Genomic DNA, 24,066 nt, shown 5'->3' with positions numbered 1-24,066 from the left:
TGCCCATGAATAATCGCTGGATGACAGCTATCCTTATGTACTCTAGTTCATGGCTCAATTAGTATGCCACCTTAGTTAGCTGAGTTTGGTTTGAGACCCACATATAGGGTTCTTCTATTTCTTTGTACTAGAGTTCTTTTGTCTTTCACAACTAAGAAGAGGAAAACTGTTTTCAGCCTCCACCTTTGTGTGTATTCCACCATTCTGTATGTGAGAAAGCCGAAAGTGAGACTCCTTCCTTCTCTCCCACTATCTTCACATGGTATCAGAGCCCGGTTCGTGGTAAGGAGCTCAAGAAAGCAAACCAAGTTCGCGGTGTCCTGGTAAGAGGACCAGTGTTGCTTTCCTTTTTCGAGTTTGGAAGCAAATCTCTATAGGTAGCACAGCCGGAAAGTGCAAGAGTGCATTGTCTCAGATTGAGACGCCCTTTGCAGTGTGGCGAGAGGGCAATATATGCCGCAGACAAGGGCAAAGCCCTTGGTGACTTTATTTTTCTGATTCGAGGCCATTTCGGGGCCCGTTTTGGAGGTGGAAGATTTCTGCAGGCACTGAGAAAAAGGCCCTGTTTTTGCTGTGCGACCACTGCTCTGTAGGTCGGTGAAAAGTTGCCACAGAAATTGCATCGTATGCCTGTGCGTAGATATATTGGGAGTTACAAAATCATCCTTATTGCCTGTTGATGCAAAATCGTCACTAGGAAGTGACTGTGTGTCAAATACCACTTTTGTCAGTTTTGCATATTTGCCCTTGTGAGGCAGAAGCTGTGTTTTTTGCAGTGACAGAATATTTTGCAGTGTTTTGTAATGGCGTCTGATTCTCTATCACAGATTGTCACTGAAAAGTTTGACAAGAACAACTTCCAAGCATGGAAGTTTAGAATGACGAATTTCCTTATGGGAAAAGGCTATTGGGAGTTCATTATAGGAAATGAAGAAGAACCAGTTCTTCCTAATGTTCCCAATCAATAGGAAATGCAGGCATTTAAAAGATGGCATGAGAGAGCCTGAAAAGTTATGTACTGGCTGTCTATCAGTATTTCAGATTCTATGATTGTGCATATTCAAGATGCAAGTATGCCATAGGAGGCATGGGATACTTTGGCAAAAATGTATAGCACAAATACGCAAGCCAGGAAAATGCAGCTCAAGTAGGAGTTGCACAATGTGCAGAGAGAAAATATGAGCATCAATGACTACCACATGAAGGTGAAGAAAATTGTAGATGCACTTGCTTCCATTGGGTCGCCAGTGGAAGATGATGATCTAGTTTCTGTGACCTTGAATGGTCTAGGAACGGATTATGCACAGTTCCGGACATCCATTGCCGTCCGTGAAAAATTTCTTGATTTTGAGGAGTTGTTTGCTCTTATAATTTCTGAAGAGCAGAGAAATGGTGGTGCATCTTCTTCAGGAGGAACTTCAAAAGAAACTATCTTCTACTCAAATGCTGGAAGAGGTAGAGGCAAAGGTAGAGGAGGCCGATCTGGAGGCCGTGGTAGAAATCAAAATATGCAACAAACTCAAGAATACCAGTCCTTTGGAGGAGGACGTGGTAACTCTAGACGCAGGGGGAGCCAAAGAGGTCTTGGTGGATGGCAAAGAGGCCAAAATGCAAACAGCAATGTTGAATGCTACTGCTGTGGTAAAATGGGTCATATGGCTAAAGACTGCTACAAAAAGCAAAATGACATTATGAATGGAAAATTGCAGCAAGGCAATTATGCATCCTCTAGTAGACAGGGTGATGACAGAAATGAGCATTTGTTTATGGTGCAACACATGACCAATTCTATGACAAGTGCAGAAGAAAGCAATGATGTGTGGTATGTTGACTCAGGTGCATCAAACTACATGACAAGTCATGCAGAATGGATGCAGGATGCAAGGAAAATGGAAAGACCAGGATTTGTGGAGACTGGTGATGATACTGCACATCCTATTGTGCAGATTGGTAAAATTCCTTTGTCTATGCAGGATGGGAAAAAGAAATACCTGTCTGATGTATTTCATGTCCCGAATATCACCAAGAACCTGGTTTCTGTTGGCCAAATGGTTGAGCAGGGCTTGTAGGTCAGATTTAATCCTCATGGATGCTTTGTTGAGGATATGAAAAATAACGGTCGCTTGATAGCAAAAGGAAAGAAGAAGGGCAGGATGTTTACGTTGGATGTGGACATGCCTGAATTGAGTGCAACAATGTTTGCACATGGGACCGGTGTAGTTGCAGATATTGATATCTGGCATAAACGCATTGGTCATGTTAATGTATAGCGACTTAAATCAATGTAGGCCCAAAACATTGTTGCAGGATTGCTAAATTCAAGGTTGCTGAAACACATAAGGTATGTGAAGCCTGTCAATTTGGAAAACAGGCAAGGAAACCATTTCTTAGACATGTTCAAGAGAGTAAGAAGCCATTGGAATTAATCCACTCTGATGTGTGGACTACTAAAGGTGCATCTATTGGAGGCTGTCGTTATTTTGTCACTTTTATTGATGACTACAGCAGAAAAGTTTGGGTGTATTTTATGAAAAAGAAAAGTGAAGTGTTTGGGCATTTCAAAGCTTTTAAAGCTATGGTTGAAAAAGAAACAGCCCTGCAAATAAAATGCCTAAGGTCAGATGGAGGGGGAGAGTATCTCTCAAATGAGTTTGCAAGGTTCCTGCAAGAGCATGGCATAAAGCAGCAATATTCATGCAGTCATACCCCACAGCAAAATGGACTTGCAGAAAGGAAAAACAGGCATATTGGAGAGGTATCTCGAGCCATGCTAAATGAAAAAGACCTAGATTATTATTGGGTTGAAGACTTCGCCATGGACAGGCAGATTGAGATCAGGAGAATCTCCTCAAAGCAATGCAAATAGTGGTATGTAGGTATCACGAAAAGGAAAAGAGAAGGTAGATTAGCCCATGTTTGATGTGAATGCAAGTCACTCTTATGTGGATGGTGAATCCAGTGGCTCAAAATAGAGCATTGATGATGAGTTGGGTATTCCTTCTGTTGTTACACCTGGAGTAAGGAAGACCAGGGATGTTTTAAGAGCACCTGGAAGTGAGCCTATTTTGTGCAGGTCTATCAGAGCTAGGTATCTTGTGGATAGGTTGAAATATGATGGATTTACAGCCATTCAGTATGCCTATATGGTCAAAGTGATACAGGAACCAGAACCCACTTCTTTTGAGCAAGCCATGGGAAAAGAAAAATGGGAGAAAGCCATGGATGAAGAAATGGATGCCTTGGAAGCAAATTCTACATGGGAATTGGTGCCTTTGCCTAAAGACAAGAATGCAATTGGCTGTAAGTGGGTTTATAAGGTGAAGCACAATGCAGATGGTTCTATGAACAGATACAAGGCAAAATTAGTTGTCAAGGGGTATGCACAGACATATGGCATTGATTATGAAGAAACATTCAGTTCGGTTGCAAGGATGGCAATCGTAAGAGCAGTCATTGCTATGGCTGCATCAAAGGGATGGTGTTTACATCGGATGGATGTAAAGAATGCCTTCTTGCATGGTGATTTGCAAGAAGAGGTCTTTATGGAGCAGCCACCAGGTTATGTTCATGCTGTTCATCCTGAGTTTGTTTGCAGGTTGAAGAAAGCCTTGTATGGCTTGAAGCAAGCACCTAGAGCATGGTGTAACAAGATAGGACAGTATCTTGTCACTATTGGCTTTCAGATTTCCAAGGCAGATTTCTCACTTTATGTGAGAAAAACAGAGAAAGGTATTATGCTGCTTGTCATTTATGTTGATGATTTGATCATCACAGGTGATAGTGATGAAGATATCCTTCATGTGAAAATGCTATTGAAGCAGAAGTTTGAGATGAAGGATTTGGGAGAGCTGTGTTATTTCTTGGGCATTGAGGTGATTAGATCACCAAGTGGGATACGGCTCTTGCAGAGGCAGTATGGATTGGGTATGCTGTCCAAATATGGGATGACAGGCTGTAAGCCTATTTTAGTTCCTTTGGAGCAGAATGTGAAGCTGAGTGCAGATGCAGGTGAGCTTCTGGAAGACCCTACTATGTATAGATGCATAGTAGGAAGTTTGATTTATATGACTATTACCAGGCCAGATTTGAGCTATGCTGTTGGATTGGTAAGTCAGTTTATGCAGGCTCCAAGGAAACCGCATTTGGATGCGGCTAGACGCATACTCAGGTATGTGAAGTCCACATTGCAGTATGGACTATTTTATGAGGCTGGGGTTCAGATATAGTTGCATACACTGATGCTGATTGGGCTGGTAGTATTTCAGATAGACAATCTACCAATGGATATGTGTTCTCTTTTGGGAGTGCTGCAGTCACTTGGAGCAGCAAAAACAGCCTACAGTTGCCTTGTCGAGCATAGAGGCTGAGTATAGGGGTGCAGCAATGGCTGCATGTGAGGTAGCTTGGTTGCATAAGCTACTTTATGATATGCATCAGTCTACAGATGGGCCAGTTGGCATTTATTGTGACAACATGAGCAGTATACACTTGGCAAATAACCCAGTCTATCATGCTAGAACAAAGCACATTAAGGTGCATTATCACTATGTGCAAGAGAAGGTTTTACTAGGTCTTATTGATCTAGTTTATGTCACAAAGGATCAGGCAGCTGACATATTCATGAAGGCATTGGGCACAGAGAAGCTGCGCAAGTTCAGAGACTTGCTTGGTGTGCAGGAATTGGGATTGAGCTCGAGGGGGAGTGTTGAGATATCGAGCTCCACTCGTGATATGCCAGGGTGACCGTTGTGCATTTATGTCACCGACTTGTTAGCTGTAGATGCAGTTGGTACACCGCACATGAATAATAGCTGGATGATAGCTATCCTTACGTACTCTAGTTCGTGGCTCAGTTAGTATGCCACCTTAGTTAGCTGAGTTTGGTTTGAGACCCACATATAGGGTTCTTCTATTTCTTTGTACTAGAGTTCTTTTGGCTTTCACAATTAAGAAGAGGAAACTATTTTCAGCCTCCACCTAATGCAATACTACATTATGAATGCTTGATGGGAAGCCCCCTCTTTGGGTAATAGCGGGACTCCTACCTTTACTGCAATAATCACCAGCAACTTCCATGGGATACAACTCCCAGAAAAATCCAAAATTAAAGCTGTCAGTACCTACCAGAAGCGACAGAGATCTGCCAAAGGGATATGTGGTCTACCTTTAATCTAATCTCCCCTATCTTGCCACTCTCTATTCTGATCTACTCACATCCCTACCTAACTCCAGTACTATCCTCCATACCTTTCCAGAAATCCATGCTAATCCATATTCCTTTGTGTGTATTCCCCCATTGTGTATGTGAGAAAGCCGCAATGAGACTCCTTCCTTCTCTCCCACTATCTTCATAGCCCTCTACTCTAGCAAGTGCGTGGCCTCCAATAAGAGCGTCTACTCTCCTTGCAATATGGGAAATGTGAAATCTCTCTATTTTCTACACTCACTCTCGGATCTTCTCTTTAGAAGAGGTAATTCTCTCTATTTTCTACACTCACTCTCGGATCTTCTCTTTAGAAGAGGTAATTCTTGTGAGAGTCAAAGCCAATCTTAGGGACTTTACCAACTTATTAGAGGCTAGGGTGCCTGTAACCAACCATTGTCTAATAGCAGTTGCTAGTAGTTTGAAGCTGCTCTCAGTGCGGGTTGGGGGTGCACGCCCATAATTCGGCTTTTTGTTGCTATCCTTTTGTTATTAGAGTCTTTTCCTTTTTAGGGCGTGACCCACCTTTTTAATGTAAGCGGCTATTTTTTTTAAAATAAAAATAAAAAAATACACCGAATTTTTTATAACATCTCAATCTCCTAAGATAATACAAAAAACCTTCATCCTTAATTTAATGTCTAGATAAAATTGTCTGACTTTCCAGCTCTCTTATGCACGCTTTGACCATTCAAGGTGAAGTTGAAAGACGCTAACATACCATCCTCCATGCTCAATAAGTGCTCTTGGACATCTTTAGAGTCCACTATGATGGGAAGTCACATTCTTGACATCTCCCCCATCAAGCTCAATAGGCAGACATACTGCTATGTTGTCATCATCATTCAAGTTAACTGGGAAGCTATTTTCTTCCACCTCTTGTATTGAAAGGCAAAATACAATGTTTGCCATGATATCTAGTATGTGATGACCACATTTGCCTTACATGCATGATATTGAAACACCCAAGCACTCCCCCAATTTTCCCAAGCAAAGCATTAAGATCACTTTCATCTACGTCCTTGCATGACCACATAGTCTTGGACATTTTGAAAACAAGAAACAAAAATATGAATTTGCATGAACCAAGACAACCGTTCCTATATCATGGAACCAAATGTGAACTTCATGGCCATGCCCACACCTTTGAAATATTCTCCTTATGTAATGTTCTTGTGTCCACACTATCTTGAAGTTGTGGCTGTGGAAGATTTTGATAATATAAAGTGAAAAAAGCACATGATACATGATTTGATTCCTAGTGTGCAACTTGGTTTTTCTTATGTTATTAAAGGTATGGGTATTAGGGGAGAAGATTACGTGAAAGACATAAAGATGTAGGTTGAATAATAAAGTAACAAAGATTTTTTATCATGGAAGTGATCCAAGTGAGTTGTCAATAAAGGCAATAGCCGTTTCAATGTTTTGTTACACATGACTTTTAAATAGAGAAGCAATGATAGGGGTCCCATATTCATCACACAAGATTGTTATGTTAAATCACTTTCGCTAGAGATGCTTGCACGCAAGGTGGTTAACAACAACATACTTTGTACATCTGTCCTTGACTCTTGAGGGGAAATAACAAATTTGATGTCTACATAGATGAACTTGTTAAAGCATGCCTTGTAGTATTAATGTTGGAGTCTAGATACCTCTAGAAAATTTTTGGGTTTGATTGATTTTTTTGGCAGAAATTTGTTGGAGTCAAGATACCTTTAGAAATTTTTTGGCTTTAATTAATTCTTTTTGGTCCGTAGGATTTGATGGATCTATGTGCTCCAATCTTTGAGTTACAAAAGTACTATGTGACTAGACGTAGGTTCCTTTCCATAGTCTTTTACTACCTATAATGGCCTCAACTATGCCCCCTTGTGTAGTTATAGTAAGTATGATAACCGATGGTGATGTGTGTCTTGTTTTGGGTAATTGCCCTTAAATATCTAGAGATTATAGGGGATCACTAGAGTTAGGTTGATTGTATTCTGGTTAGAGGGCATTCATGTGAAAGTTTTCAACTAGTGTGGGCATGAAATAGGAGCTAAATTTGAGGTCAGATTGCATGTTTTAAAGAGAACTAAGGCTCCATCTCTCTCTCTCTCTCTCACACACACACACACAACTTTCAATTTATCATTCTTGGGTTTATTATAATGGGAGCTCCTTGAATGAACGGGGAAAGCTTGGAAACATTAAAATTTTGAATTTGGTATTGTGGGAATGCTCTCTTATTAGAAGCCCTGCTATCTTGGGGCCAGGTGGGTGGAGGCATGAAGCAAGGAATTTGGGCCGTGGGCAGGCCATGCTGCATGCAGCACCTGAGATGGAAAAGAAAGGGAGTAAATGCAAGCGTGCGTGTGTGCTGTTGTTGTGTGGGAGTCGTGGGAGAACGGGGCGGGCATCTTTCTGTGGAGAATGTCGAGAGCGATAAGGTGGAAAGAGGTGCGATGGAAGCGGCGGAGAGATAGCAGAGTTAATAAATAATAAGGGCGAGAGTGCGATGGAAGCGGCGGGGAGATTGCGATCAGGTTGCATACGTTTTAACAGTCAGCGTCAAGGGGGCCACTTTTGTCCGCGGGAACGTGGAGCCAGTAAGCGGGCGTCTCTATCCAACAAGAGAACCAAGCAACACACAAGCCCCTTTATATGCGCAACGGCTGGCCTAGGACTTTACACGTGGCCGAAACCCCTCACCCTACTGCCCCCCAGCTATTGCTCCTCTGGAGCACAGCTGTAACTTAAGAGTCTTAAGACTCCAAACGTATAAACAACGGCACTTAACCCAAAACGTAAAATTTCGCGCTGCCGTCTCGTAGCTTAATTACTGTCCTATGGATCGTTGGGTAGGTGCTTGCTACGCGGCTCTCATTTATTTCTCCAATGCTTCTCACACGCGCAAACGAACCTTAATTGGTTAAAGCCTTAACGATTAAATCTATATTCTACGTGCTCCTGACTTTGCTCCGCGCCACCTTTTGCTCTTTTTGTTGTTCTCTCTGTGGAGGATCATTGGACTTCTTCGCAGCTCTTTCGCGTCTCTTTCTTTATGATATCTATGTTTTTAATCTCTCTTTTGGCCCTTCCTGGGGGAGGCCGGAGGCCCCCTTCCTTGTATGATTCGTTTCTTCAGCTTCACTGCCGCCCACTGCAACGTAGTGGGCGAATTTATACATACCATACTCCAGCCGTCGTTGCTTCATTCCTGCTCCCATTCCATCTTCCTGTGGGCTTTTTGTCGGCTTGCTTTCTTTTGACGCTTTGTGCTCTCCTTAATTTACGTCTCCTGGTTTTCATCTTGCATCGTCATATATAATTGTGCTTGTACTCCATCCATTACATCGTCGTAACATTTTGAATCTTGCTGCTAGCACCCTTTGCGTTCTTCTGCATTCTTCCCCTCCCTTTACTTTGCCAGCATCTCTTTTGCTAGCAACTCTAAGTTTCTTCTTTCACTCCTCTACTTTGCTAGCTTTCTTCTGAGTCTGGCTTGCTTTTTAGCGAAGCACGGCTCTCACCTGGAAGCATTTTGCTGCCTCCCACCTCAGCTCAGCTCATACCTTCAGGCTTTCTAACCTCCCATTTCTCTGGTGTCAGCCCCTCTGTGCTTGTACTTGCCTCTCAGCTTCGTCACATCCTATCCGCTTCCTCCGTTGCAATGAGAGACTGGGTTTTAGCCCTCCTCCCCTCCGCCCTCTGCATGCTTCTCCTCTTCCCGATCGCCATTGCACCAGTCCGTGCCCAAGGGAGCTGGGAATTGCTTGTGCAGAATGCCGGGATTGCCTCCATGCATACCGCTGTCACTCACTTCAGCAACGTCATAATGCTCGACCGAACCGACATTGGCCCCTCGCAGATCAACCTCACCAATGGAGTTTGCCGAGACGATCCCAACGATCAAACACTCACGCACGATTGTTCTGCGCACTCGGTGCTGTTCACCCCCGGTCCTAATATCATCCGCCCTCTCTTCATCGCCACCGATACGTGGTGTTCGTCTGGCCAGTTCTTTCCTGACGGAACGCTGGTACAGACGGGAGGAGACAACGATGGCCTCAACAAAGTGAGGCGGTTTACTCCCTGTGCCAGCGACGGAACTTGCGACTGGGTCGAATCCACGACCGAGTTTTTGCAAGATGGTCGATGGTATGCATCAAACCAGCTGTTGCCGGATGGTCGACAAATAGTTGTGGGGGGTCGCAGCGTTTTCACGTACGAGTTCATCCCTGCAAATGGTGTCCCAAAGACCACACTTCCCTTCCTGCAATCGACAGATGACGCGGAGAACGACAACTATTATCCGTTTGTCCATCTCCTTCCGGACGGAAACCTCTATATCTTTGCAGACAGGGATTCGATCATTTACAACTACCAGACGGCGACTGTGGTTAAGACTTTCCCCACCATCCCTGGTGAGCCTCGCAATTATCCATCTGCAGGGTCTTCGGTAATGCTGCCTCTCACGGGGGACGACGGCTACACCAACGTGGAGGTGCTTGTATGCGGAGGTGCTCAACTTGATTGCTTCTTGTATCCGTCCCCTTTTCCGAATGCCTCTCAAACTTGTGGCCGAATCACTGTCACGTCTGCGAACCCTTCCTGGGAGATGGAGTATATGCCCTTCCGACGGGCAATGGGAGATATGGTGTTTCTTGCTTCAGGCGATGTGCTCATCATCAATGGAGCTCAAAATGGCTGCCAAGGTTGGGGCAATGCCATCAATCCAACCTTATCTCCGGTTCTTTACGAGCGTAACGCAGCTGCTGGGAGTCGTTTTGTGACTCAAACTGCCACCACCATCGCGCGAGTCTATCACTCCACTGCGAACCTCCTGCCTGACGGTAGAGTTTTGGTCGCAGGCAGTAACACTCATCAGTTTTATACTTTCACGGGCGAATTTCCGACGGAATTGAGAGTTGAGGCCTTCTCTCCAGCTTATCTGGATTCGGCGAACGATGGCAATCGTCCGAGCATCATTAACGCTCCGTCTTCGATCAGTTATGGCCAGCAATTCAGTGTGACTGTTTCTGTGAGCACGGCACCTCAGGGGAATTTCGCGATCAACCTGATGAGTTCTCCGTTCACAACCCACTCATATTCTCAAGGCTTGCGTTTACTACAGCTATCTGTATCCGGGCAGATTAATACAGGAGGGGCTAATTCTTATCTTGTCAATGCAACGGCTCCGCCATCGTCCTCGATAGCTCCGCCTGCATACTACATGCTCTTCGTGGTGAACCAGGGAATCCCCAGCACCGCTGCGTGGCTACAAGTGGCAGCAGCGTAAACTGAAAGAGCTACGGACTTTATATGCATTAGTCTTGGGCTGTCTTCTATGTTAGTTCTAGATCTTCTATTGTCCATTCTTTCAATTAACAACATGAAATAACTCCAGAATGGGCGGTGCGGAAAGTCCCCAGCTGCTCATTGGAAGAAGTTGGGTACATGGCGGAGGTGGAGAGTAAGTCGGCAAACGACTGGTGCGGGAAAATTCATGTATAGTAGTAGAAAGGGTTTTGTTCTCACACACTTGAGGCCGGGCTTCCCTTAGCAAATTTCTTATGTTATTGCGTCCCTTAATTGGAAGCGGTAGCCGCAATATTTTACAGCAGTCTTCGTGTATGTTCACTCGTGTCCTGACGTTCGTGATTCCTTCGTTGCGATCTGTATCATCTGTTGAAGGACTCGCCGTTCCGATTCGCTACGTCAATATCTTGGAACGACATAGAAGACTCTCTTTCTCGACTGATAAGACGTATAAATAAGAATGGAAGCGATAAGCACGTATAAGTAAGACTATCTACAAGCCACTTATTGAAACACAAGAGAGGGCAGAGAGAGAGAGAGAAAGAGAGAGAGTTGCGGGCCGGCCACAAATTTGAAGGGTGCATTGGCGGCGTACTACTTGTGCTCAATGTTATGATCTCACGATGGATCGCAAACGAATTTTTTACGGTCTGAAGCCTGCCACCCTACTTGTGCTGCCTTCTCGAAAAAGATGTTAAATGAAATCTAACATTGGGTCTTAGTTTGCAAGTCTGCCAAGGGTGGTAAAGGCTTAAAACTTCATGAAAGGAGGAGATGTTTATGGTTTTGGTACTTCCACAAAATGAAACTAGGTATGCATCGTCATGGAATAGTTTTGGTATTAACTTATCCAAGTACGAGTTCATGAGAGTCACTTTGAGAGTTTATCATTTGACTACATCTTATCACCTCGTTGTATTTTAAGAGCTTATTGGCACAGAAAGGGAAGATCATGTGAGCGCAAGGTTTCAATTTGAGTTCACACGTGCAAGTTCTGTAGAGTTGGGGCTTACGCAAAAACCAGTTTCATGTCAACCTTGACAAGAAGAGGTGGTTTCGAAACCACCTCTCTCGTGTGAACAAGCTCTAAGCGATCTACTTATACATTCAAACTTCTACAAACGTGATATAAGCATGTTTTAAATGTGTGGGGTGGAACTCATCACTAAGATGAAGTGGAATGTTTTAAAGTTCGATAAAACTTTTGTAAGTCACTTAATACTACGCACTATCACGTGTACGTATGCTCTCGTGTGTGGCTCACTTATGAATTTTTATTGTCAAATGTTTATATAAGCGCGCTCTCTCTCTCTCTCTCTCTGTCTCTCTCTCTCTCTCATCTAGACACAATATCACACAAATTGCCCCTTGTTATCCATGTTCTTGACCATCATTCTAGTTTTCTCAAATCATAGCTTTATGCATTGCAATTGCATAGACATGCAAGATTTTGACTCTTGTTTGAATCTTTGCACGAGTTTCTTATTGCTCTATCAGCAATCTAGGAATGGAGATGATTTGGATTCAAATGATGTTATTTGTTTGGATGACTCTTGATTAGATTATTTTTTACTCTATGAAACTTTCGAGTCAAGAATTGGAAAAATTCACCATCTTGCTCACAAGATATGGAATTCCATAGGTGGTCGCATAAGCCCTTGATAAGATGGCTACAAGGTTCATCTTGAATAAGTTTTGTTGCTCAATGAGCACTTGTAGGGCTATGCCCCCTTCTTCCAACCCAAAAAAAAACAATATTAGTATGGAGATCTCAAATGTTGCACATTTTTGTAAGAGTGTTCCTTGAGACTTAAGTCTCTCAACAATACATCTACCTTAAAAGGGACTCGCATGAAGTTGATAAGACATACATGAGTCACATCATCAATATTTGGTTGAGACAAGACACACTCAAAGTTTTATTTAGATATTTGCCATGAATGTTGGTTGATTGATAATGTTGGTTGATTGATAGTGTTTGCACATGAAAGTGTTATATTGAAAATACATCACCAAATCTTGTGCATGTGCAGCCCATAGTACTTATATGGATTTGGATGAGTTTCAAGTTTAGATGCATGACTGCCCCTTGCCTAACTGAATAGAAATGAGATAGAAATACAACATTACTTGAGCATTTCCCACTTGACACTAGTTAACTGAAGCACAAAAATCCATCATCATCTTACAGGATGAGGTAATTCCTTAAATTCATACAAAATTACCTTAAATGCTTTGTGTATCTCTCATCCACGTATAGATAAAACCTTTTCGTTAGGAAAAAAACTCAAAAAATCTTCTACTCATTTTAACCAAAACTCTAATTTATTTTCTCAAAGAAACTTCTAAATGTTTAGGAGGGTGGTGGTAATACTTTTAATATGACCACGGGAGAGAACTAGGAACTTAGCACTTAGTCTCGAACTAGAGGAGTGTGGGGAGGGGACGTGTGTTTATGTATTAGTTAGTTGCACTTAGTTAGTATAGGAAGCAGAGGGGTGGGGAGTCGAGACCTAAGGGGAGGTGTGGGGAAGCCTAGTCCTTTAGGTCTAGGGTTTTGATTATGTAGGGCTTCATTGGCCTTGAGAGGGCAACCACCCTCCTTTGAGGTGATGGCATCTCAAGCCCTCCCCTCCCTCTGCTCCTATCATTGTTCTCTTCGCTGCTCCTATCATTGTTGTTCTCTTCGCCAGCTTCCTCCCGCCCTTGCTGGTCTCCATGCCTTTCGTTTTGATCTGTTCTTTCGTCTGGTGGTGACTTGCTTGCGATGCATTCTTTTTCGCCTCTACTCTTGCATCTTGGTAATCGACCTCTACTTGACCACACTGTGGCAGAGCTGCTGGATGTGCTGTGGAGCTTTGGTGGGCACAATTGAATTTTGGAAGGTCAGGCTCTACTGGTTGTGCTGCGAGGCTTTGACGGAGTTGATGGACGTGGCTTTGATGAAACTCTTAGAACTGCCTTTGATGAAGCTGTTGCGATTTGCAACATGGGTCCGAAGCACAAGTTGTGGTGGAGCTGCTCTGAGGTCTATAGTAAATTCTTCCATTCTGGTCTTGTGCTCGTCTTCTGCGAACGATTGCTACTCTATGGTCGGTCGTCTACTGCGAACCGTTGCTAAGCTGCAGTCTGCAATAAGCTCTTCCATTCTGGTCTTCTTCCCATCTTTTGCAAACCGTTCTCTTGGGAAGATTTGAATCTTCTTGTGCTCTCTGCTCTTCTCTGTCACCTTCTTCTATGACCTCTATTGGTGCTTTGCTATTTTGTGTGACCTTCTGCGACCTCTACCTCCTTTGTACGACATTTCCCTCCTTCATGCGAATCGGCAGTCGAACAATGTGTGGCTCACTTATGAATTTTTATTGTCAACTGTTTATATAAGCTCTCTCTCTCTCTCTCTCATGTAGACATAATATCACACAAATTGCCCCTTATTATCCATGTTCTTGACCATCATTCTAGTTTTCTCAAATCATATCTTTTTGCATTGCAATTGCATAGACATCCAAGATTTAGAGTCTTTTGTTTGAATAAAAACTGTTATTGATGTCTTTTCAATCTTTGCACGAGTTTCTTATAGCTCTATCAGCAATCTAGGAATGGAGATGATTTGTATTCAAATGATGTTATTTGTTTGGATGACTCTTGATAAGATTATTTTTTACTCTATGAAACTTTCGAGTCAAGAATTGGAAACCTTATTTCACCATCTTGCTCACAAGGTATGGAATTCCATAGGTGGTTGCATAAGCCCTTGATAAGATGGCTACATGTCTCATTTTGAATAAGTTTTGTTGCTCAATGAGCACTTGTAGGGCTATGCCCCCTTCTTCCAACCCAAAAAAAAACAATATTGGTATGGAGATCTTAAATGATGCACATTTTTGGAACAATGTTCCTTGAGACTTATGTCTCTCAACAATACATCTATCTTAAAAGTGACTCGCATGAAGTTTATAAGACATACATGAGTCACATCATCAATATTTGGTTGAGGAGACAAGACACCTCTAAAGTTTTAGCTAGACATTTGCCATGAATGTTGGTTGATTGATAGTGTTTGCACATGAAAGAGTTATATTGAAAATACATCACCAAATCTAGTGCATGTGCAGCCCATAATACCTATATGGATTTGGACGAGTTTCAAGTTTAGATGCATGACTGCCCCTTACCTAACTCAATAGAAACGAGATAGCAATACAACAGTACCCCACTTGACACCAATTAAGTGAAGCACAAAAATCCATCATCATACATCTTGTAGGATGAGGTAATTCCTTAAATTCATACAAAATTACCTTAAATGCTTTGTGTAGCAATCATCCATGTATAGATAAAACCTTTTCATTAGGAAAAAAACTCAAAAAATCTTCTACTCATTTTAACAAAGACTCTAATTTATTTTCTCAAAGAAACTTCTAAATGTTTAGGAGGGTGGTGGGAATACTTTTAATCAAAGAAACTTTAAGGTATTGAACAAAGTTGTGGAAACCTAAGGTATTTTGTCCATTCAACTTGTGAAGAATTCCAAAAGAGCTAAACCTATTTTTTTGAGTCTCTATTCATTTTCTATCATTTTTGGAGAAGTTTCAAGAGGCAGTTACATCTCAACGTTGACATTTACTTAATAGAGCTAAAAGGAATATAAATGTTTTTAACATTCCTAACTACAAACCTTAATTATAGGACAAACCTTTTGCACAAGCCTTCTTAACATGGTGATTATTTACTAAACTTCATATGAAGTGCTTCTTATCTAACAACACACAATAATGCAAATGTACTCATTAAGCTAGATTAAGGAAAAAATTATATGATAGCATGTGGTGAGACTATTGAGTTGTCTCCTTTTAAGTCATGTGTCTCTCTTTAGTTACGTGTCCCATTAGAAAGATAACTAAAGTGTGGAGGTCTCATGAAGTCTTGTGAAATTGGAAAAAAATTCAAACTTGTTTGAAACTTACCATGGGAAAATCTTGGACACTTCCAATTTTACATGGTGGCCACCAATAAATGCAAATAGGGTCCCATGTACACTATGTCTCCTACCCTTTCCATTCATTTTAAAACTATCACATGATATGCATGCATTCTCTCAAACATAATGTTAATATATATTGTCTTATGATCTAACTATCTACCATGTAAAAGACATGAGACATGCAATTACGTATATAGACTAAAGACTTTTTCAAAAAGTGATAATCCATGTCCTTGATACCCATTCTTATTTTGTGCTACATGAGAAAAACAAGTTCGTATTAAATTTAAACTAAGTGATGTGTATATTCTAAATGATGTGTATATTAAATTTCAACTAATATATTACTAACAATGGGGTGCTCAAGTAATGTAGGCTACAGAAGATAACACTACATAACATGGCCCTAGCAAAATTTGCTCAACTTCTAATCAAGTCACACCATGCAAAGGTAATTTCTCACTACCGAGTCTATTATTTAATAGTTTCAAACTATATAGGTTCCCCTAGCGGCTAGGTAGTGCGCATCTAAAACTATTTGCTTGAAGCTAATAAAGCATATGGTTACTACGAGTTTTTGAAGTTAATAGTGTTACATTTGAATACAATGTGTCTATTTGCCTTAGGTTTGACTTGCACATCTTTTCATCCCTTTTCTTAGATTTTGTAGGATTTAAAAGCTTATTCCCTCATAACTTGTCACATCATTTGCAACCAAGTTGCCTTCTATGTCCTTGATCATCAACAATGAATTGCTTATAGCTTTGCCACAACCAAGCCTACTACATATGTGCAAGTAAGATCTATCAAAGCCTTTAGAGGGTTATGCAAAGCCTCCTTCATTGTGTTCTTGACCTTTAGTACTAGCCCACCATTGGTGAACCACATTTCTATCACAATCAAGCCCATCACCAGTGTACAAGGAAGAATGGTTGACAATGTTGTACTCTTCATCAAATTACCTGAGGAAGAATGTTAGCAATGTTGGGTTAACAATGCTATACTCTTCATCAGATTACTTGAGTGAAAGTTTGCAGAGGATATTTGATAGCAAACTTGGACTACTTTTTATTACAATCACCTCAAGGGAAGATTTTGATTGATTCAATGTCAACAAAGAATAATATTAATAGGGGTACAAGCTTAAACAACTTCTGAAGAGGAAGCTACTTCAATTACCTAGCAAACTTGTAATATAGTTGTAAAGGGGTTAAGGATCAACCTTTATATAAAGTTCTACTCCACTAAGCCATCGCCAAAAAACTACTTGAGTTACCCAACAAACTTTTAGCTCAACTATAAAGGGGTTAAGCATGACCCTTTAGCAAAGCTTTACTCCACCAAAGTGAGAATGCCTTCTAAACTTTAAGCATGGTCCTTTGTAAAACTGTATTTGCGAGATTTTGGGAAGCTTCTTGACCATTTGGACCCTGTCATCAACCACACCATCCTCTCGATGGAGACGGCATTCGAGGTAGGCTAGGTACGGCTTTGTGCAACATAGGCCCCGAGTTTACGCCCCTAGTCTGGCCAGTTTTTGTTCTTGGTCTTTTTTTTTGGGTTGAGTGACCCGCTCTTAATGAAAGCCGGCAGTTTATTTTTTAAAAAAAATTGAGACCCAACCATGGCTGAGTTAAACTCTCGAGAGTGGAGTGAATTTACTTTAAAATCTAGTGCTCACCAACAAGTGGAATCAAGCACATGTCTTACCTTGAACTAGCAAAGAGCAAAGAACAATGGATAACAGGGCAATGCTCGACGACTCTTGTCTGCCCTTCGTTGATCCATCTCGAGCTATGGGAGCGACCAGAAAGATTCCTTCAAGTTTTGGAACAAGAAGCCTTTGACGGTTTGACCGTAGTAGGCGTCTGCTGAGATTGCTATATGCTCAACAATGAACATATATGGAAATTTAACTTGAAGGATGTGCATTGTGACGACTCCTCGTGTACAGGAAGAATCTCTCTGTAAACCTATCGAGACGTCATGTCCCACACTGCAATTGCTACCTGCGGCCCGCTCGTCTGCGCTAAAATCGACGTGTTTCCTCCTGTTACATATATGGCGAAGCCCTGGGATATAGACAACGAAACGGTAGACAGCTAAACAGATTCTTGGGTTCAGATTCCCACAAACCATGCCTACTTGCCAATTTTCAAAGGTTCTAAACTCTGGAGAGCAGCTCTGAGCTGTAGGCCAATTTTCAAGGCAAGGCAGGCAAGAAGCCAAAAGTGCTGTCCATGTGGCCAATCGAAAACGTGAAGGAGGATTCTGGAAGCTCTTTACATCAGAAGTGGCTGATGAGAAACCAACAAGCAAAGAGAACAATTTCAAAAGTGACGAGTAACTACGTCCGAGAGTCCTCTCCAGCTCCAGCTGAACAATCAATCTCGACTCTCCTGGAAACCTTTAAAAATGGCCCAAAGTCAGAGAAAAGCTGGAAAGGATCCATCATCCAGTTCTAATCAGAGAGTGACAGAAGTCACAGAACTAAGCACACACAACCCATATTATTAGTGTCGTACAAGCAAATTGCCAGCAGTTCCCGTTTGATTTTTGAAACGAACTGTCGTCTCTTTACCCAAGGCATTGGTTGTAGCTTCCCGCCAGTGCACTGGGCAATGTGCAATGCGTACAGGTAACAGGAGCTCGAGTCTAGAGTCTAGCCTCTCCCCATGCACACGTGACATGTTGCTGGAGGATGGGAAATTGGAATGGCAAAATCTATTTCCTTCTTTTGGGGGATTTGTTTCTCGATATGGAGGGTTGTGGAGCACTTTAAAGTTGGTCCTTTTTGGCAGGCCAAAGGGAAGACTAAGCGTTTGGGGTTGTGATCTCTATCTATGGGGCTTGTGCAAGGACTTTTAAATGAAATTAATTGTTTCTTGTTATGTTGTAGACACTGTTGAGACGTGGGGAAATACTATTATTATTATTTTATATTATTTTATTTCCTTTTATGATGAATGCACAAGGTTAGGGAGTAATGGATGCACAAGGTTAGAGAATATTTAAACGTGGGTGGGGAAATACTATTATTATTATTTTATATTATTTTATTTCCTTTATGATGAATGCACAAGGTTAGGGATTAATGGATGCACAAGGTTAGAGAATATTAAAACGTGGGGAGAGGCTAAACCTAGTTAATGAGGATGGAGAGATAACTAGGAGAGACTACACTCTGGAGAGGGGAGGGGTGATTGATTATATTTAGTTAGTCTAATATGACCACGGGAGAGAACTAGGAACTTAGCAGTTAGTCTCGAACTAGAGGAATGTGGGGAGGGGAGGTGTGCTTACTTATCAGTTAGTTGCACTTAGTTAGTATAGGAAGGAGAGGGGTGGGGAGTCGAGTCCGAAGGAGAGGTGTGGGGAAGGCAGTCCTTTAGGTCTAGGGTTTTGATTATGTAGGGCTTCATTGCCCATTTGACTGCCAAATAACCTTCCTCCCAGGCAAAACTATAAATGAGTTTCTAACTCAGATTGTTGAAAGTCCTAGCACAAACAATTCCACAGAGCTTGCCATAGTTTGCTTTGCAGTTGTCAATATTGATGCTGTTTCTAAGCCTGTTGGAGGTCAGCTTAAATAGCTCACAATTGTTGATGGGCCGCTTTCAACAGATAGAGCAAGAGTAAACTTTTGTACTCACTCTCTGTTCTAGTTCATCTTTCTCACTTTGAACACTTAGGCTTCTTTCTGTAGCTATTTCAGCTTTCATTTGTGCCAGAGAGATGTTCTGAATCGTATTAGATAGTTACAAATGAATTCCATGAAAAGGGCTGCGCAATGTATGTTGCTCACAACATTGGTATATGGAAAGCAAGAAGTAACACTTTTTCAATTTTAGATGGAACAATTCTTGCACCGCTACCAACTCTTGAGCTCAAACAGTGTCTTGTAGATGCTACTTCAAACCAAGTTGCAGAATTGGGCTATGGCAAGAAGGCAGTTTCTTGAAAGTTGTCATTTCTTATACTTTTCTTTTTCTGCAATACTTCAATTTGTTGTGAATCTTCTATTTGCAGGTCTTTGGAACTCTTCAAATTGCAAAGGTTAATAGCATTAAAATTTAGTTTGTTTGTAACAAGTGCCAAAGCCCAAAAATCAGTTTGCAAACATGAAAGCACTTTTGTCATGAATGCAAGCAAGAGGTTATAGCTATTCAGTCAGTGAGTTTACAAGGAATTAAGATCACTTTAAGAGACAACACACATAGAGATATTCTTCAGGAGCAAATGTTGATAAAGTTTTAGCATTGGATAAACCATTCCTTTCCCTTCATTCAAAAAGTTCGTTAAGTGCAAAGATCACACTCAGTGCTTTTAAAAAACTGGCACTTTTTCTCTCAATCACAAAGGCCACATTATCGATTATCAGCCTGAGAATAGAATCTAGATCAAGAAACTCAATTTTTGTGTAGTTGTAACTTTTGAAAGTTGCAAAATTTTGAAACTTATGCTTTATTTTGTCTAAAAGCAATCTTTTCTTATAAGTTCTGCTAAGATACATCAAGCTTTACACTTGTAAAAAGCTATCAAGCTAGTTTTATAATTTTATAAATACAATATTTTGTACAACTTAGGAAGAGACTTTCTTCCAATCTTGAAAATACAAGGTGTTTTGTAAGAAAGTTGCAAAATTTTGAAACTTCTGCTTTATTTTGTCAAAATCAGTCTTTCCTTATAACTTCTGCTTAGATACATCAATCTTTTACACTTGTGTAAAAGGATATCAAGCTACTTTTACCATTTTGTAAATACAATATTTTGTACAACCTAGAAAGAGACTTTCTTCCAATTTTGGAAATAAAGTCTCTTCTAATTTTGGAAATACAAGCTATTTTCTAAACAAAGAGGAAGTCTTTTTGCAAATTTGCTAATATAAAGTCTTTGTAAAGATATAAGAATCTTTTCTTATTGCTACTTTGATATTTTTCAAATATAATCTTTTGTGAACATAGAGGAAGTCTTATCCCAACGAAGTATTTACAAACGGTTCTTATCATTTTGTCTCTATGTGCTTAGTAATACCATACCAAATTTTGCAAACAATTCTAATTGCTTTGCCTCTGTGCCTTGCTAAAGTCCCACCAAATTGAAGATGGAGTTTCTTATGGTGGAGAATTTGCAGGCATTAGATGTTGACTTAAATGTTTTTCAACATAATCCTACAAATCAAAATGTATTTTTTGTCTTGGCTCATTTACTTGGCCATAGTTACACTAGTGAAAGCTTGAAAACAACCTTGGTCGCAACAACAATACAATAACTTCGCATTCTAAAAAGAGATGCAGTATTAGTTTGGAGATCTTTCTTCAATACTAATGATATTAGCTTCCTTAATGACAATGACATTGCAAATAATATTTTGGAGATATTTGAAACAATATCTAATTCAAACGCACTACTCCATTATATCCTAGGAATCGTTGCAGAAATATTTGTATGGGAGTTAGAAGTCCTAACTTACTATGCTGCTTTTGAAAAATTGCACAAACTTCTACAAGAAGGCAAAGGAAAAAACAGGCATCGTAAAAGGCATATTTAATTTCTATTGACATGCTTGACAATGGTTAGTTTGCTTTCCTTTCCAAACAAGTCATACAACGTAAACGGAAACGCGGTCATTGGTCCCCACCTGAATGTGCTATCTTGAGTGAGCTAATACATATAAAAAGTATACTTGGTAACAAACACATTCTGAATGAGTTCAAGATATGCTACCCCACAATGACAATGTCAGACCATCAGATACGTTCAAAAATTTGCAGAATGTGCAAACAACAAACAACAACTGCAACTGCTATACGTGAAAACCATTTAGTTGCAAGGACTAACCTTGAGCAACATCACAATGAGTACTTTCGCATTGTTGATGACACTCCATCCTATTCATGTGCTTCTTATTGCAAAAGACTCTTCTTTCATACATGCAACTATAAAAAGCACAAGCAAAGTCTTCACGGGCATATTTGAAAATACATAAACAATAGCTAGACTTTGTAGCAATTGTGCAAAATCTATTGCTGCTGTAGGGAAGCTCCCAGACCTGTTTTTGAATTCTACAATGGAACTAAACAAGCAAACAAAGTATACTTCTAGACTTAACATTGTGGAAGCATGCCTAGTCTCAATACGCATTCCATTCGCACAAATTTGGGAACTAAATTACAAAGGCCAGTATGGTTTGCATGGAAGCATAATTAATGTTATGGCAGCTGTAGAAAGAGCACCGTAGTGTTCTTCACGCTTTATTAACGACGATGGATGCTTGCTTGTTGGGATAAAGCGAAAGCTAGAATACAACCATTCGTACATGAGTGGTTTAGTTCGGCCACTACTAACAATGAGAGCATTGCATGAGCTCACCTTGTCGCCACTATATGTAGAAAATCATGTGACACTTAGCAAACAAAGGATAGAACATATTCTCACAATGCAACAGTCGTCAGGAATGGACATTAAACAAAATGCATGCACAGACATCGAACACCATGAGGATGAATTAGAGACAGATATGCTTTTGCACGGACTATATACATCGCAACAAGTCATAGACTACAATGACTCCATAACAAATATCACACCCTTTGAAGGCCATTCTCCTCTTAGCCTTTTCAAAGATCGCCATTGCGAAGAAATGACATTCCCAACAATATTCTTTTCTTTTTTGGGGGCAAAGAAATAGTTGATTATATTATAATCATATCCAACACTATTCTTTGGCAAACAAAGGAAATATCACGAAATGGAAAATCATAATTACCAAAGAATTGCAAAGTGGGAGCTACTACATGAGGATAGAAGATTCTCACAAAATATAGAAAACCTTTTTATAAAGATAGATTATGACTTTGAAAGTCTTATCATCCACTTGGGTTCAATTGCGCAAAGCTTGACTACAAGGGAAGAATCTCTGTGTCAAAGACGTTCGCCATGACACAAATGTCGAACAAATTCTAACCTCAAGAATAGGCTACAAAGACTTTTAAGCATTACGGACTTCACTGGACTACAAGGAGAAATTGAAGAAATATATATTCGCAATGATACGACAACTTGGATCTCCAACACTCTTTGTCACATTTTCTTGTGGAGAAATACATTGGCCAAGTTTACTAAGATGTTTGAAAACACTAAACTCAAACATTCAACAATCACTAGATGAAGATGAGTCTACATACATTCGCGATCTCTTCCGTTCCAACCCAATCACAATAGTAAGGTATTATGCCCACCGCTTTCAAGCAATGAAAAAAGAGCTAATAAAGGATAAAGCCATACTAGGCGAAGTATTGGACTTCTTCTTTGTCACAGAATTCCAACATCGAGGAAGACAACACGACCATGGGCTCCTATGGGTCAACAATGCACCAACATTTGGCTCCTCATCGATAGATGACATAACTTCATTCATTGATAACTTCATCGCAGTCGATGCCAATCTCTACAAGACTCTTTCCAAGTAGCCCAAATGCATCACCATCATTGGAAAGGTTGCAAGAAAGGAAGTAAAGGATATTGCTGTGGCTTTCCCAAAGCACCTTCATGCAAAACATACATTCTACTATCAATAGACAAAGATGTAGACAATGACGACACAACACTAGAAGATCTTGCAAAGAAAATTAATGCAACGTTAAATAACTTGGAACAAGACACATCTATTTCCTTCAATCAATAGCTCGTGCTGCTATAGACAGATCAGAAGAAGAATATATCAATGCTATTCGTAACTCAATCACAAAACCATTAATTTTGTTGAAGAGAGAGCAGAAAGAGATATACACAAACAATTTCAATCCTAAACTCTCATTATTATGGGATGCAAACATCGACATCCAGTTCATCCTAAACCCGCGTGGTGTAGTGAACAATAGAACATGGACCGAGCGCTCAAGGTAGTGTTCGATAATTGCATGCAAAACAATCTTAGCACATACGAATGCTTGCGAAAGTTTGACAACATATTGATAGACACTCAAGAGATAAGCTCCCAACAAGCAGCTTACATAGCGCTATCTTTGCCACTAACAAGCTGCTCGAGACAATTTGTCTTCATAAATACGAATTTCAAAGATGATCAATCACTTCTACTAAAAAGGAAAGCAACACTACAAAATCTTCCTGACAATAGCATAGAGATATTCTTCAACGACATTATTCAAAAGTATTGCAAACGACCAAATTCCTTAGAAAATTTGCTTGGCCGAATATGCAAGTGTGTAAAACATTAAAAGGCAAACTAGTAAAAACAAGAAAAGAGCAAATAATATGATTTGTGCAATTCAACCAACACAAAGATTCCAACTGCTTCCACCATGAGTTCCACCATGAGAATTGCTTGCTTTATATTCCCTTCCAAGAATATGAGAATACGTTGCTAATGAACAATAGAACATGGACCGATACATACCACGAGTACATACAATAAATCAAGGAAAACAAAGACAGGTACACAAAAACAATTCTTCAAACAACTACTAGTAGCAACTCATCAGCAACAACCAAAACAAACTCTTCTAGCTCCTTCAGCTATGACATACGAGTAAACATGCCACAAAACAAACAA

General features: G+C 40.6%; 1 pseudogene; it reads left to right on the top strand.

Moving 5' to 3' along the window:
- The first annotated feature begins 8,559 nt into the window (after positions 1-8,559).
- LOC147881619 (aldehyde oxidase GLOX pseudogene) lies at positions 8,560-10,746 on the top strand (annotated as a pseudogene).
- Positions 10,747-24,066: the final 13,320 nt, after the last annotated feature.

Source organism: Dipteris shenzhenensis, chromosome 30 (genome assembly GCF_047967505.1).
Source record: "Dipteris shenzhenensis isolate YYH24624 ecotype China chromosome 30, Dip_SZ_1.0, whole genome shotgun sequence".
Lineage (NCBI taxonomy): Eukaryota > Viridiplantae > Streptophyta > Polypodiopsida > Gleicheniales > Dipteridaceae > Dipteris > Dipteris shenzhenensis.
Note: the sequence above shows the minus strand (reverse complement) of the source record. Positions and strands in the feature narration are given on the sequence as shown.